Source organism: Aegilops tauschii, chromosome 7 (assembly GCF_002575655.3).
Source record: "Aegilops tauschii subsp. strangulata cultivar AL8/78 chromosome 7, Aet v6.0, whole genome shotgun sequence".
Taxonomy (NCBI): Eukaryota; Viridiplantae; Streptophyta; class Magnoliopsida; order Poales; family Poaceae; genus Aegilops; species Aegilops tauschii.
The window spans coordinates 474,904,794-474,919,164 of record NC_053041.3 but is presented as its reverse complement, the minus strand read 5'-3'; the positions used below and the strand labels follow the sequence as shown (position 1 = coordinate 474,919,164).

Genomic DNA, 14,371 nt, shown 5'->3' with positions numbered 1-14,371 from the left:
CTCCCTCGCTGCCGACGACAGCATGAACGATGCACCTACACCCCTGCCCCGGTCGAGGTTGTCCGGCCGGATTTGTGACCAGCCGTGAGCTGAGAGAGAGTGTGGCCACCTATGTCTTGCTTAGATCTGGAGAGCATGAAAGAGTGAATGAGAGGAACCCTAGTAAAGCAAGCGTTAAGGCTCCTGCTTATATATAGTGGAGTGATTTTGTTGTACCAGCTTCAAAAAATGCGCTCCTACGTGTACCCGCGAGTGGGTGTGAGAGAACTAGTGCGTGCGTGCACCGCTTCTCTTCGTGAGAGTACAATATACTATGCCCAAAGAACGTTCGCGACAAGAGTAATAGTATAAGTGTGTGACGTGTGAGCTAAAATAAAATGTGCGCGACGTCTTTTGTTTTTTAGAAGTTCTGAGGGTAGGGTGTGAAGAGCACATATGTGTGTGACGTCTACCTGCAGATAGACGGTGGGTGCGAGAGGACTCGGGAGGGTGCGTGTGCATGAGAGAGAGGGGGCACGTATCAATGCAATGCATGTGTCCGTAAATCATTATCCGACAAACGTTCGCCACAAGCCTTTTCCTGACGAACGCCGTAAGAACCGTTAGATCGGCATCTGACAGTGTCAGTTTTGCCATGTCATTTAACAGAACAGCCACTCCTCCTACACACAATTCTTCCACGTGAGTGTTAGCAACTGCCGTATGCTCCCTCCGTTCCAAAATGCAGTGCATATAGCTTTATTGAAAATTCGAACCTCGCAAACTTTTACCGAGTTTTCATGTACCAAATTGCACATGTAGAATACCCTGTATATATCATTTCATTCATCTTCGAGAGGTAACTATAAAGATGGGGGAGGAGTCTACAAAGAAAGACCATCGTATCACCTGCAGCAATTTCAACCATCCTTTGGTGTGGAGGAATATCATAGGAACTCTATATGATATGATTTTTATAGGATTTTTTCCCTTAGAGCCAATTGGTTCATAGGATATACTCCACATTTCAAAGGAAATAAACATGATACCATTTCTATAGCTTTAGAGCCACTTGGTTCATATGAATGGATTCCTATACTCCCATAATTTCAAAGGAAAATAAACATTAGCGTATATTCGATAGAAAAGTTCCTATGATATGAACCAAATTACATCTCTTTTCTAATCCCTCCTCATAGGAATTGAGATACATGTCATCTCTAGATTCAATAGAAAAGTTCCTATGATGTCAACCAAATGACATCTCATTTCCAATCCCTACTCATAGGAATTGAGATACTCCATGTCATCTCTTTCCCTACAACTTCCATGTATACATCTTCTATTCCTAAATAGCTAGTACAACCCACTAGTAGCTTTTTTTCCAAGACATGCAACTATGGCACAAGAACTATATAGTGTGCGAATAACTTGAAAGATGGTTGCTGGATGAAGCTAATCCGACAGTGCAGAGATGGAAAATCCGAGCACTACTGGCCGTTGGATATCATCAACATTCCACCAGATCTGCCACATGTACAATTTAGAAGACTCCATGGTTGAACTTAAGCATAATGCACAAACCTCAAAACACAAGCACTTCTCCTTTGTTCTAGAATCTTCCGTATCATAATTGATTTTTTTCTAAATGAATTGCCATTATTTGTTTTTACTTTATGCTTTATAATGCACAACCCCATGAATCTTAACATTTTTATAAAACTAATTGATTTTGAATGAGATGAACTATAAGAACTAAACGAACATCTACATCATGCATATATGACTCAAAGCTTTACATGCTATAGTGTGTATTTATTCATAAGTTGGTTTCGAAATTTCATGCGTTCAATGCATGTGTACCTTACTAGTTTTGAGTAGAGTAGCAAATTTCACGCGGCCCCGGGTATATAAAATGCAGGGCCCATGCATCATTGCCTTTCGGTCGAACCTACGTCCACAATTTTTTGTACGTACTATATCTCCACTGGTCCCCGAACCCAAAATGATGCCTCGTTCCCCTAAAACCAAGTGGCCCACACATATTTAAGGCGTCGACTCGAACTCAATCCCTCTCCCGTTTACTATGACGTGGCCCCGCACGCCCTAGTAGTACTCCTACAAACCCTACCGCCGCACGCATCATCGGTTTTCTTCAAGAGGACGAGGGAGAAGCCGATTTGTAGTGGAGGCACTTTAAAAAAATGATCTGTAGTGGAGACCCCTACCCTAGGGTGCCCTAGGTAGCTGCCGCACGCATCATTGGTTTTCTCTTTTCTTTATGCTCTTGCGCCCTAGAGTGAAATGATGGTTGCTTTGTCCGTCCAGCTTAATGCGGGAAAGGTGGGGCTTTGTGATTTGATCCCTCATCGCTCATTTTCTACTACTGCGGCGCTACGACCGGGGTGCCTCCAATTCCAACCGCTGCTCCAAACTGTAATTTGGTGCATCGCACGTGGAACAAGACGGCGGATGAGCCACATGTCGGCCAAAGGGGTCCTGTTAAGTGTGTCGCCATTTCATGTGCGTACTGACCCTGCTTGAGTCGCTACGCCAACACGACAGGTGCAGCCTACCACTTGGTTTTGCTCCTTGGTGAATCCCGACTATATTGATCTAAAAAGATACATACTGAACTACCCTCTCCGTCTCGTTTTTTAGACGTCTCGGTTTATAGGGGGTGCACGTAGTTCTAGGTCATCCATTTGACTAACTAAATCTGAGTTACTATGTCACAAAAGTATATCATTGGATTATTAAGCGGATGTAGTTTCTAAACATATACTGTTCATCACATATATAGCCAGTTAAATTCTCAACCTAGAACGACGTGCATGCCATGTAAACCGATACAGAGGAAGTATAGTAGTAAAAATGATGTGATTTTACCGAGCGATCGGCGGGGGAGCATGGCCTGTCATGCGGTCCCAAGTGTCATGATGTACCAAGGCGATGCATGTGTCCCTCTTGAGGCACAAGACTACGTGGTTTGAGATGATGGCGAACCGAAGTGTGAAATAATGGTTGCTTCGTCCGTCTGGGAAGGTGCGGCATTGTGATTTGACGTCTCATTGCTCATTACTACTACTACTGGGGCGGTACGACTGGGGTGCGTCCCCCCTGCTGTTCTGCACTGTTATTTGGTGCTTGACATGTCGACCCGGTTGCTATATGTCCCACATGTCGGTGACAGGAAGTACATAATTCATGAAAGCGAGCGTCGACGGAGGAGTACAAGACATGGCTTGGGTTTTTGCTGCTTCGCGCGATCCGTCGATACAAACCCGGACTAAAAAAAGGCGAGGGCGGGTCTTTTCCCGCGCGGCAGGCAGGGGAGTTTGGCATAGTCTGTTCGAGGCAAGGAGGCAGGAAGGGAAACAAGCAAATAAAGGTTGAGCGACTTAGTTTTGGGAAAATCTGATTTTACGGAGTATGTACCCACTAGGGTTTATAGGGCTCATCTACAAAACATTCATTTTTCCGTTTTATAAGTCTCAGTGCTACTACTAGTAGTAGTACCATCACGTGTTGGATTTCGAGGTGCGTTAGATCACCCGATGCAAGCAGTGTCAAGAGAAAACTCACCAATGCATGTAGAAGTTCATGGAAATTTAGTGGTCATTCATGCATTAGTTCTAATTAATGCCTCGGTAAACATAACTTCTTGAGAAAAACGAGCGTACTAATTACTTGTGCAAACTAGGAGTACGAAATTAATTCGACCACTCACCGTCTACCTTGGTTGGAGAGATTTTGAAATTGAGCCATAAACTGGAAAGGAGGGAGTAGTAACTTTTGTCTCGATTACTATTTCTGGCCTTGTATAGATGCAAAATGTATTTTTTTATAGTGGCCTTGTATAAGTAAATGGAGGGAGTACTAAAGGATATATATATTCCAAACAATATGATAATCTCTCTAACCAAGGTAGTAGGGACGAGGAGTAAACGGAGGGAGTAGTAAAATTTTCTCCTCGTCCTGCGAGCCACCGCGCGCGTGGGCGAGGGAGCGGGCGTAAGGCGTAGTAAGCAAGCTTCACCTCATGCTGCGAGCCACAGCGCCCGTGGGCAGGGGAGACGGCGTACTAAGCAAGCTTCTCCTCGTTATGCGAGTTGACGGGACACATCAAAAGTACTCCAATGTATAGAGCCTTGCCTCTAAGGTAGGCCCCACATGGTTTTCCTCTTTTTTAAAATAACACGTCATGTCGCAATTTGTTTGTTCACCCGTGGTAGACGATCCTCCCTCCATCTAGTGGACAACCAGTACACGTGTCAAGTTACCACGTGGGCTGCCTTTTCGTACAAAAATGAGCTCCACCGTGTACCCGCGCGGGTGTGGTTGGGAAAGAGACGGGAGTACGTGCGCCGTGCCTGCACCTCTTCTCTTCGTGCACGTCCCCCACCTACGTGGGTGTGTGTGAGAGGTACTATAGAGATACAAACCTAGACATAATGCGCCGTCCATCCCCATGCCTCCGCCCAGTCCGACCACCAGTCACCACCACGTCCCACTCCTCCTCACCTTATCTCTCATATTTCTCCCTCCATTTTTATATACAAGGCCACTATCAAAATTACAATTTGCAGATATACAAGGCCGCTAACACTAATCGATGCAATATTAATGGTGTTTGCCTCGTAGTACTACTAGCAAAGGAGGACATTAATTATCCCTTGCATGCATGCGGGAGTGTGAGCATTGGCTTGATGTGCATGAAAGAGAAGAATACACATTAATTTACACGACAAACAAGGAAACAAGGTGGCTTGCAACATTGAGTTAGAAGACATTAATTTTTGCCTTGGTACTTGTAATATGGGTTTGTGGCCTTGTATACGAAAATGGAGTCCGATAAAATTCTCGAGATACCATTTATCCGATAAAATTCTCGAGCAATCATTAGTTTTTACAAAATGGGATTACTCCTGCATGGGTCAATCACAACAGGTGTTTTGTAAAAAAATGCATCTTGATGTTCCGTGCAATGCACGGACATCTTGCTAGTCCATGAAAACAACACATGGCAAAATTCCACGGCGAACGAGGGATTTGAATCTGTTGGGAGGGGCTGTTTGGATCTTGCCCGGGGTAGCCAAAATATTGGCGACCCTTTTGTCCACCGGTGCCTTTGCCACCGATGAACGAGGAATGGCTCGGGTTCTCATTCATCCTCCAGCGTGCACGTTGGAGACGAGCTCGCACGAGCTGTGTTCTTTTTGTCCCACCACGCCGCCCGAGCCGCCCGCAGACCGACCGACGACCCGCAAATTACGCCATCCAACCGTAGCCGCACACATTATGATAGCAAGTCAACCAACCGGACGAAATTCACGCACACACGGCGATATTTCATATAAACAACGACGGAAATCATATAAGATACCGGATTTTCATACAAACATGATGGATTTCGTTACATTCAAATGAACTACGCGGTGCTAGTTCTAGACAACACAGGTATATAATACCTAGCCTAAATGGTCGCCCGCCGACCGATTTGTGTTCCTCATGTCCGGCAACACGATCACCGGACTGTCGGGAGCCCCGGAGGTATTTGCGGGGTCGACGAAGGTCCTCACAACAAAAGGATCCGGCAAGACACCTGCTGTGTATGCCAGCGTCGCCTCCGTGGTGGCCTTCATGGGACCCAAGCGGTGGCAACCTCCCGTGTTCTACTTCTCCTCGATGATGGCGGCGGACGCGGAGGCGCTCGCCACCAACTCGTCGCTCTCCGCGCACCCGGCTTCTGTCGCTGCTTGCATGGCGCGGCCGCCGACATGGGAGTCTCGGCTACAGAAATGGGAGACGCGGTACGAGGCGGCGGCGTGAACGGCAGCAACGACGCCCGTGCGCCGCTCCTCGTCGAGCTGGCCTGGAGCGGCGAGTTGCTGAACCGCGCGCCGGCTTGGAGCAGCAACTGGCTTCGTCGGGCGAGGGGAGGGAGGTGGATCAGCGAGCTGCATAGCTCGTATCCGGCGGGCTCGGCGGGCCACCCAGCCGGCTTGGATGCAGAATAACTACTCTTCATAAGCCATTGTAAGAGTGGACAAAATGGTGAAGGAGGAGATAGGGGAGCGGCGGAGGTGTGCAATTCTTGGCCGGCGTTTGGCCTCGTTTAAATAGGAGATTAAATAGACGGCAGACGGGAGGAGCTCGGCTGGCGTTGTGTTTAATGCCGGCCCGGTCATGAACAGACGTGTGTCCAGAGTGGGTTTCTCGGCTTCCACACGGGCGGGTTTCATGGAGGCGTTTGAATGGGGCAAGGAGGCGTGTTCAGCCGGGCGTGCAGCGAGTGGCGCCCTCGACTCTGACGTAGGATAGTGCGTCGTTCTTCCACTGACGTGTGGGCTCTTTGGGTATATGGCCTACATGTAAGTGACCCAACGCAGGCAGCGCACAACAGAGGAACCTTTGGTGGGCCAGGGCGGTCAGAAGCGGGCATTTCATAAACCGATGATTGTTCATTGAGTGTGACGTCATCCTTTTCATGTAGATAAGCCTACTATGTTGATAGCCCGTTCGATACGTTGTGATTCATAAAGACCGCTACAAACATCAATGTTCTGCGTATCACAGATAAGATTGATTAATACCCGTAACAATCCATGTCCTTAACAAAGGGTGCATGCACGTATAGGTTGAGCGTGTGTCTTGCGTCGTGTGTTGTGTGCATGCAGGCGTGCGAGTGTTGCGTGCGTGCAAGGGTACGTTTCAGTGTTGCATGCATGTGTGCGTACATTCGTGTGTTCGTGAGTGCATGTGTACGCGTCAGTGTTGCACGCCTGCATGCGTGCGTGTGTTCGTCGTGTGTACATGTCAGTGTTGCACGCCTGCATGCGTGTGTGTCTTGCGTGCGTGCATGTGTACGTGCGGGGTGAGGCTACACGTCAGTCGACTGACTTTTTCATCTCTGGTCATTAGATTTTCCAGCCGTTGGATACGAAATCAAGGGCCTGCAGTTTATCATCAAACTCCACCCCCCGAGCCGCCAGCCACCACCGGTCGAACCGCCGGCCCCCGGCGCCACGCTGCCCCGCCCGCCCCGAAACCACTCCTCACCGCTGGTCCGCCGCCGCACCGGCCATCCCTCTAGCCCCCCCCCGCGCTGAGCTTTTTCTTCGACGATCCCCACCCCACCGCCCAATCAACGCCCCCACCGCCGGCGACTGCCAACCAGAGGTCTCACGACTTCGAGTACCCACCGACCACGAATTTATTACCATTTCTGTCCTTCATATACGCGCTGACGGGTGGGCCCTATGGTAATGTGCGCTGCTGAATGTGGACCGTTTGACTGGTCAATTGATCGTGTCATCAACAAATTACGGAGCTGTATGGTGAGCCAGTGACCGTATGATCACCCTAAAATGTATTTTATTAACACAGTACAGACTCAAACTACCATTTCTTTCTTTCATATACGGGCTGACAGGTGGGCCCCACGGTTACGCGCCCCGATGGTGCAACACTAGTTGCGCCACGTGAAACGTTTGACTAGTCAATTGATTGTGTCATCAACAAAATACGGAGTTGTACGGGTGAGCCAGTGACCGTATAATCATGACATGTATTTTTTTAATGCGGTATAGACGCAAGGGCTCATATATACGCGCAAGCACTCACCTCTATAAACGCACACACGCACACCCTACCCTTATGAGCACCTTCGAGAGAGTGGGCCAGCATCTGATCTTGAGATTTTACGAAGTCACCATAGGTGCCTCGTAGTCGAGTGGAACGTCTCCTCCCACTGAACGCACATCGCCGGAAAATACTGAAATTAACCCAGGATAAATGCGAGCACCGGGACTTTAACCCTGGTGGGCTCGAGAAACCACTATCCTCCTAACCATCCAACCACATGTTGGTTAGCACGACAAAATGTATGTGGTGACCGTGATGAGCTTATTCTGAAGTCCAGTGACTATATCGTGCTTTCACTTCAAATACAATGACCGTAAGTGTCGTCAATAAAATACGGAGCACGCATCAAATGCAAAGTCCGTCAGTGTCATCAAGAAAATACGGAGACGTATCGTGAGCTAGATACCGTATGATCACCACGAGAATGTATACGGTGACCGTAATGAGCATATTCTCAACTCCAGTGACCGTATAGTGCTTTAGCTTGAAATACAGTGACCGTCATGCGTGAATGTGTCGTGGGCATGCATACTTTTAGAGGGCCGAGAGATATTTTGTGTGCGTACGCGAAAGTGGTGTAGAAAGAGGGGATGTCCGGTGGAGACAAGGAGAGATATGCCCTTCGTTTCTCTTCCCCGTGACTAATATTTTAGGAGAATATATAAACATTCACAATGCGGAACAAATATTTTTGGATGCACCATGCAATTAACTTTCATGTATAACATTGTACTATTGTATATGCTTATCCTATATACATAAGAAGTTCATCCCCACTACCATATTTATCTCAACATGCAAGCTGTCCACATCAGCAACCATGCCATCTAAGCAAAAACTGATTTCATTTGCAGCCACATCATCAATAATCCCTACAGCCAGCGCCCACACAATTCCATCACCAAATCACCGAAGTGACCGGACGTTTCCATAGCTAGGATTCAATTTTTCCTACGCAGCCATCCTGGTCACTGAACCAATCCACGGTTTCCTTAGGATTTACTACTTGATGCGTTGTAGTATTGGTCACCGAAGAAATCCATCGTTTCCTATTCCTAATGAATGACACATCCCTTTTATAACTGGCGGCATTTTCCAACGCATCGTCTCTCACTTCCCGAGGCATCACATCTTCCCAGTTGCCGTTGTGGGCATCGAGCTCCGGCGCCGCGAGCAACCTCGATGCCAAGATGGGGTTGGATGTTGTGCCCTCGCACCGTGCCTGGACGAACCGTCGTATGCCCATAGTGCATAACTGGCTCCCGCATGGGCTTCGCTCGGCACGACATACCACCAACGATCGTCCACACACCCCCGTCGCGGCACCACCAAGAATCTTGCCCCCGCCCGCCGTACAGTCCTTGGTACCTCTTCCATTTCCCCCAGCCTGGAGCACGGCGAGTCGTTCAGCATGGTCTGCGATGGGAGAGGAAGAAGAGGGCCTATTTGCAACTGGGATCTACTCGCATGTACGCACCAAACTACTTTCCTTACTCATGGCTTTTATGATTGTCAACATCGCTAGCGCCACCTTAAGCCCGCGAGATTTTGTTGCAGTGTGCAAACTGAACTCCTCCCTATCCGCATCAATTTGTTCCGTGCGCATGTTCGATGGGTAAGGCATGACTCTTTTCCTAATTCTTTTTTCATTATTGCATCTAAAGGTCAATAATGCTATTGATATATATTGCACTTGATCTTGAATTAGTAACCAATTAACCATCACATATTAGTGTTGAATGATTTGTTTTGCTCCATTTTATACATATATGTGAATTGGGTTTTGTTCAGAAAAGTTTGGATCTGTACTTCTAGCAACAGTAAACACTCCATTGGCCGATCTCTTCATATCTGTTATTTGTCGATCTCCCAACAGTTTGTTAATTAAAGAGTGGAGAATGGATGAAGAAGAAGATTAATTAAGTTCAGCAAAGGCATCCAAGACTACTCCCTTGACGGTCAGAATCATTGCCACATGAAAATACTTCTATTGGTTTGCATGAATTAGTCTGTTCTTTTCATGAATGTTCTGTAGAGACAATTCTACTATGCTATCTGCCCTAGCTTCAAAATAAAATCAGCTGCTTAACTAGAAGTGAGTACAAATAATACATCTTCTATGATTATTGGTTAGGTGCTTGCATGTGATTTTTTAACTACATGGATAATTTGGATCTCAATATTTATCTATGTATAACTTCTCATTGTTCTGTTTCATAGCTCACATCGTATGTTAGTTGTAAAAAGATGAAATTCAAACGGGCTTTACCAGCAACTATGAACTGGTTGATGCTACATGTCGGAGCTTATTTTTGAACATATGAATAGCGAAATTTTCACACCCAGGCTTTCCAATGTCATACTGATTTGTCTGATTTTGACCAAGGTTGTGAGTTAAGGTGTCTAAGCTGCATTTTGTCAGGGCCATGCGGTGACATCAAGCAATGCAATGGAACAAAAAAAATGCATGCGCACGTATTTTTTTAGTTTTGAGCTTTATAAATGTCATGTACTAATATCTACTTGCAAGTTACAAATATGATGAGACACTATCCTCAACACCCCCCTTTTCTCTTCAAACACACTCAGTGCAACGGTTGACACTCTTAGATAACCAAGATAACCTCTAGGCAATCAAGCATTGATAATCCAATAAAATTGAAGCATGATATATACTCTGTCCATGCATGTCACACCTTTGTTCTTGGAATTGTTAGTGCCAGATTAGTCTTATAATTCTTTTTTAAAATATGACCCTTAATGTCAGCTAAGAATACCACAGCAATGCGCGGTGCACCATCATATCCTATATAACCAAATAGATTATTCCACTAATATATTTGTCTCAACATGTACACATATAATATCAATAATTAAATAAAATAAGTCATATGTATCTTTAGTTTTACTTCTCATATTACCAATCAATTTTCCATATTAAAAAAAATCAAATCTCACCAAATATATTATAACCAGTTCCCGCAGCAACGCGCGGGGTATTATCTAGTTTTCTTAGTGGTCGATTGCGTGTGTGGTGGGGTGGGCACATCATTTCTAGTTGTGGTGGGTCAACATGAGGACTCATGGGTTGGTTCCATCCTGCGCCACATAGGTTGGATCGAGACGCGTTATACGAAGACCCATGTGGAGGACTCGGCGTACAACATGAAGCTAGCTACCAGAGTCGCGGAGGACTCTATCCCCACTGGTGATAAGCCGACTATATATGATTTGTAACCCTAGGCCCCCAGTATGTTATAGAAGCTTGGGGGCTAGTTCGTCGATAGTATACACACACGCACAATGCCTGGTATTCACGTGTACTTTGTACACACCCCTATCACTAATATACAGTACCAGGAGTAGGCTTTTTCCTCAACTGCAAGGGTCTGAACTAGGGTAAAACTTTGCCTCGTATTACCATCCAGCCTAACAGTCAGGGATATCCTACCGAATGATATGATGGAATCATATCTGCCAACTACTAAGAGAGAGGTGTGTCTGGGGGGGGGGGGGGCAATGTGTGCGAGAGAGGCCTAAAGATAATATGCGTGCGGGAGACACGTAGGCACACATATGTGCGTATAGAGGGCTAGTAGAGACCGTGCGTGTGTATATATGCATGTGAGAGAAATAGTGTTTTCCAACTGAGATTAGTGAAAAGAGTGGTACACGGTAGTCAGAAAGAGAGAGAGAGAGAGATACAGAGAGAGCATGTGCGTGAGACTCCCCGACACTCCGAGAGAGATTGTGAGCATGTGTGAAAGAGAAATGCCGATGCATATAAAGTGTGTGCACTTATGCGGTAGATAGAGAGATATATAGCGCGTTTGTGAGAATGGGCCGAGGCATAGTGCATCTACGTGTAAAAGGCGGTTCTACACATTAAATTAAAATATAAATGGCATTATTATTTTTGGATGAGATCATGAATTTGCTAATTGCGTATGGACGAAAATCGGTCTATCAGACACCCATACTCTATTGAATTCTAGCATGTGCATGTGTTTATTTCATATTATCGATCCATAGAGTGAGAGCGGTTTGAAATACAGGCAATGGATGCTTTTGCAATTCATATATAAACATTAATTAGTGCACTCCATGTTGTTAGTGTGAAGCACTTTATACATTTGTCACTTGCATGGATACATTCCAAATTGCTAGCTACAAAATAGAATACATGTCGAATTCAACATAAAGGGGGTTTCGAAGATTCGAATTCATAGGAAGTGCATTCATCTATTTGAACCCGAGATAATGGCATTTGTAAATCAGATGTAAAAGGGGGCATCAATCTTTGTTGTGCGTTTGAACATGCTATATATATATTCATACGCATGTCTAAATTTTTTTGCAACCAAGGAGATTATATATGGAACCATGCATGAACTGAGGTAAGTTGCATATTTTTTTAATATATACTCATGTACAATGTATATTCAAATGTACCACCTCCATTCCAAAATAATCGTAGCTTTAGGATTTTCAAGAGTAAAGATTTGTGAAGTTTGACAAATCCTGAATGTTCAATTCAAGAGAACCAAAAACATTAATGCTTCTGCTCCCAAATATTGAACGAAGCGCCAAATAGGCCTCTGGTCACCCAAAACCGCGCGAGACTATTGTTTGGTGGTAGGAAATTACTGTCTTGACTCTGGCCCGTGTAGCCTATCGACCCGATGTCCACCGGGGTAGGTTTGTAACTTCCAAGACGCCAGTCTCAACCGCCTTCGAGAAGCATTCATATGCCATGGGCGCCTAAACGCCCATGCGCTCGGCCGAAATCTATCCCGCCCACATTTGGGACACCTGAGATTACTGTCCTACCCCCAACCCGCAATATGTCCGAAATTTTAGATGGGGACAAAGTTTGTAACTTTCCCCAAATTTCAAACAAGCGCGTCCCAAACCAAAACATTGTTCCCCCTTAGTTCCCCGCCTCCCTCCGTTTGCCCATTCATACTCCGTGGGTGCCAAAACGCCCTCTCCACCAGCCGCGAAACTCCAGCCTCCTCCGTCCTCCACCCCATAGCACCCAATCCACCGCCACCCAACTCCGTCACGCCGGAGCCGGTACCCCGACGTCGTCGTCCAACGCAACCGCAACCGCAACGCCCTCAAGGACTTAGCAGCTGAAGCCGAGGTAGAGCTGCCTCCACGACGCCGACGCCGACGTGCGCCATACCAGAACCACTCTGACCACGCTGTCCTGCGCCTCACTACTGCCGCTCCACTGTCGCAACCGTCTACCGCACCGGAGCTGTTCCCGCTATGCCATCGTTCACCGCCTCGGATCTGCTTCCCCGCCGCCGACAGATGGCCACCACACCACACTCAACAACTTGGCCACGGGTTCGTCCAAGGCTGCACCGTCCTCCACAACTTCTCATTTCCGGTGAACCACAAGAAGATCGTTGGAAAAACAGAAGGAGGACACAACACTGCCAGCAGACAGAGGTACTCATCTTCCCATATTCGTGCAAACCTTACGTCTCTGCTCACACCGTATTCATCCCACGAAAGAAACTAGTTGAGAGCTTTTTACCGCATCTTCTTCGTGATACTAAATGCATAAGGTTTCCTCCCTTTACTATTTCACCTTTTCTAGAGGTCAGTAGCCCTCCTGGATTTCAATTCAGGGTCAGTCGAACTGCAATTAAAAGAAGCAGCACCCGCTTAGGCGCGCGGAGCACCTAGTCCGCCTGTTCGCCGGGGAAGCGGCGCATCGATGTCTATCATAGGGGTGTGGGGCGCAGGAGCTGCTTGCGCCCGATCTGGAGGTCGGCGGGGCTTGAATGGATTACCGGGGGGCGGTGCCAAGCACGGCGGTGCAGTGAGGTCGAGGGGAGGGCGTAGGCAGGGGACTGGGCCGGTGGTCGCTGCCGTCTCGAGGAAGATCATCAACACTGACTGGCTGGAGGTAGATGAAGGCGATTTGCCCGTTCTTTGTACATCGGACGATGCAGAAAAAATGGACTGACCTATTTGTTTTCAGTCGAATATTATTTTCATAGAATCCTATAGTAATTTAGTGTGCCATGCATGTTGTAGAGCTATCATATGTCTCCCGTCATTTATTTCTCACCGACCTGCTATCTGCTACCTTTACACTGTACTAATTGTGCACACACTTCACCCATACTCACACTATTGTTTTTTTATGCATGGGTATTTCAGACTCTGACGCAGTGTTGATGAATGCTGAAAAGAAAAGACAGAAGTCGCTCCAGTGTAATTCGAAGATAAGCACTAAGCGTTTCAGCGCTCTAAAGGATGAAGCAGTTGGAGACAGTAAACGTAGCTCTGTAGTTGATGATCTCAATTGCCACACACAACCATCCCGGGTGCTTGCTTTAACTTCGCGCTGTCAAATGTGGTTGCATGTTGTATATGGTGTCTAGCTTGTATTGCTTCCAATTTGGTTAAATTGCATCTGCTTACTTTACACATTATACCTTTGATAATGACATGCCTTCCTGTTTTTGATACATACTACATATGTCTATTAACCATGTTCGTACATCAAACTAATGCTCTTTTGTATCCCTCGTCACTCACTTATGATGAGACAGTCACCCGGGTGGGTTACTGTGAGACGCCATACTCGTTTAAAGAGTGCAGTGTCATGCTCCCCACATGATTCTCAAGAAACAACAAAGCTAAATGAAGATAGTCAACGTAGCTCTCTAGTTGATGACCGCAATTCCCCCACACCACCATCACAGGTGCTTGCTCTAACTCC

General features: G+C 46.5%; 1 long non-coding RNA gene across 1 annotated transcript; it reads left to right on the top strand.

Annotated features, from left to right (window-relative positions):
• The first annotated feature begins 8,903 nt into the window (after positions 1-8,903).
• Positions 8,904-14,093, top strand: LOC120969418 (uncharacterized). The gene is made up of 4 exons (XR_005763609.3): positions 8,904-9,095; positions 9,184-9,241; positions 9,503-9,584; positions 13,807-14,093. It is a non-coding gene; the product is annotated as an uncharacterized lncRNA (long non-coding RNA).
• The last annotated feature ends 278 nt before the right edge of the window (positions 14,094-14,371 follow it).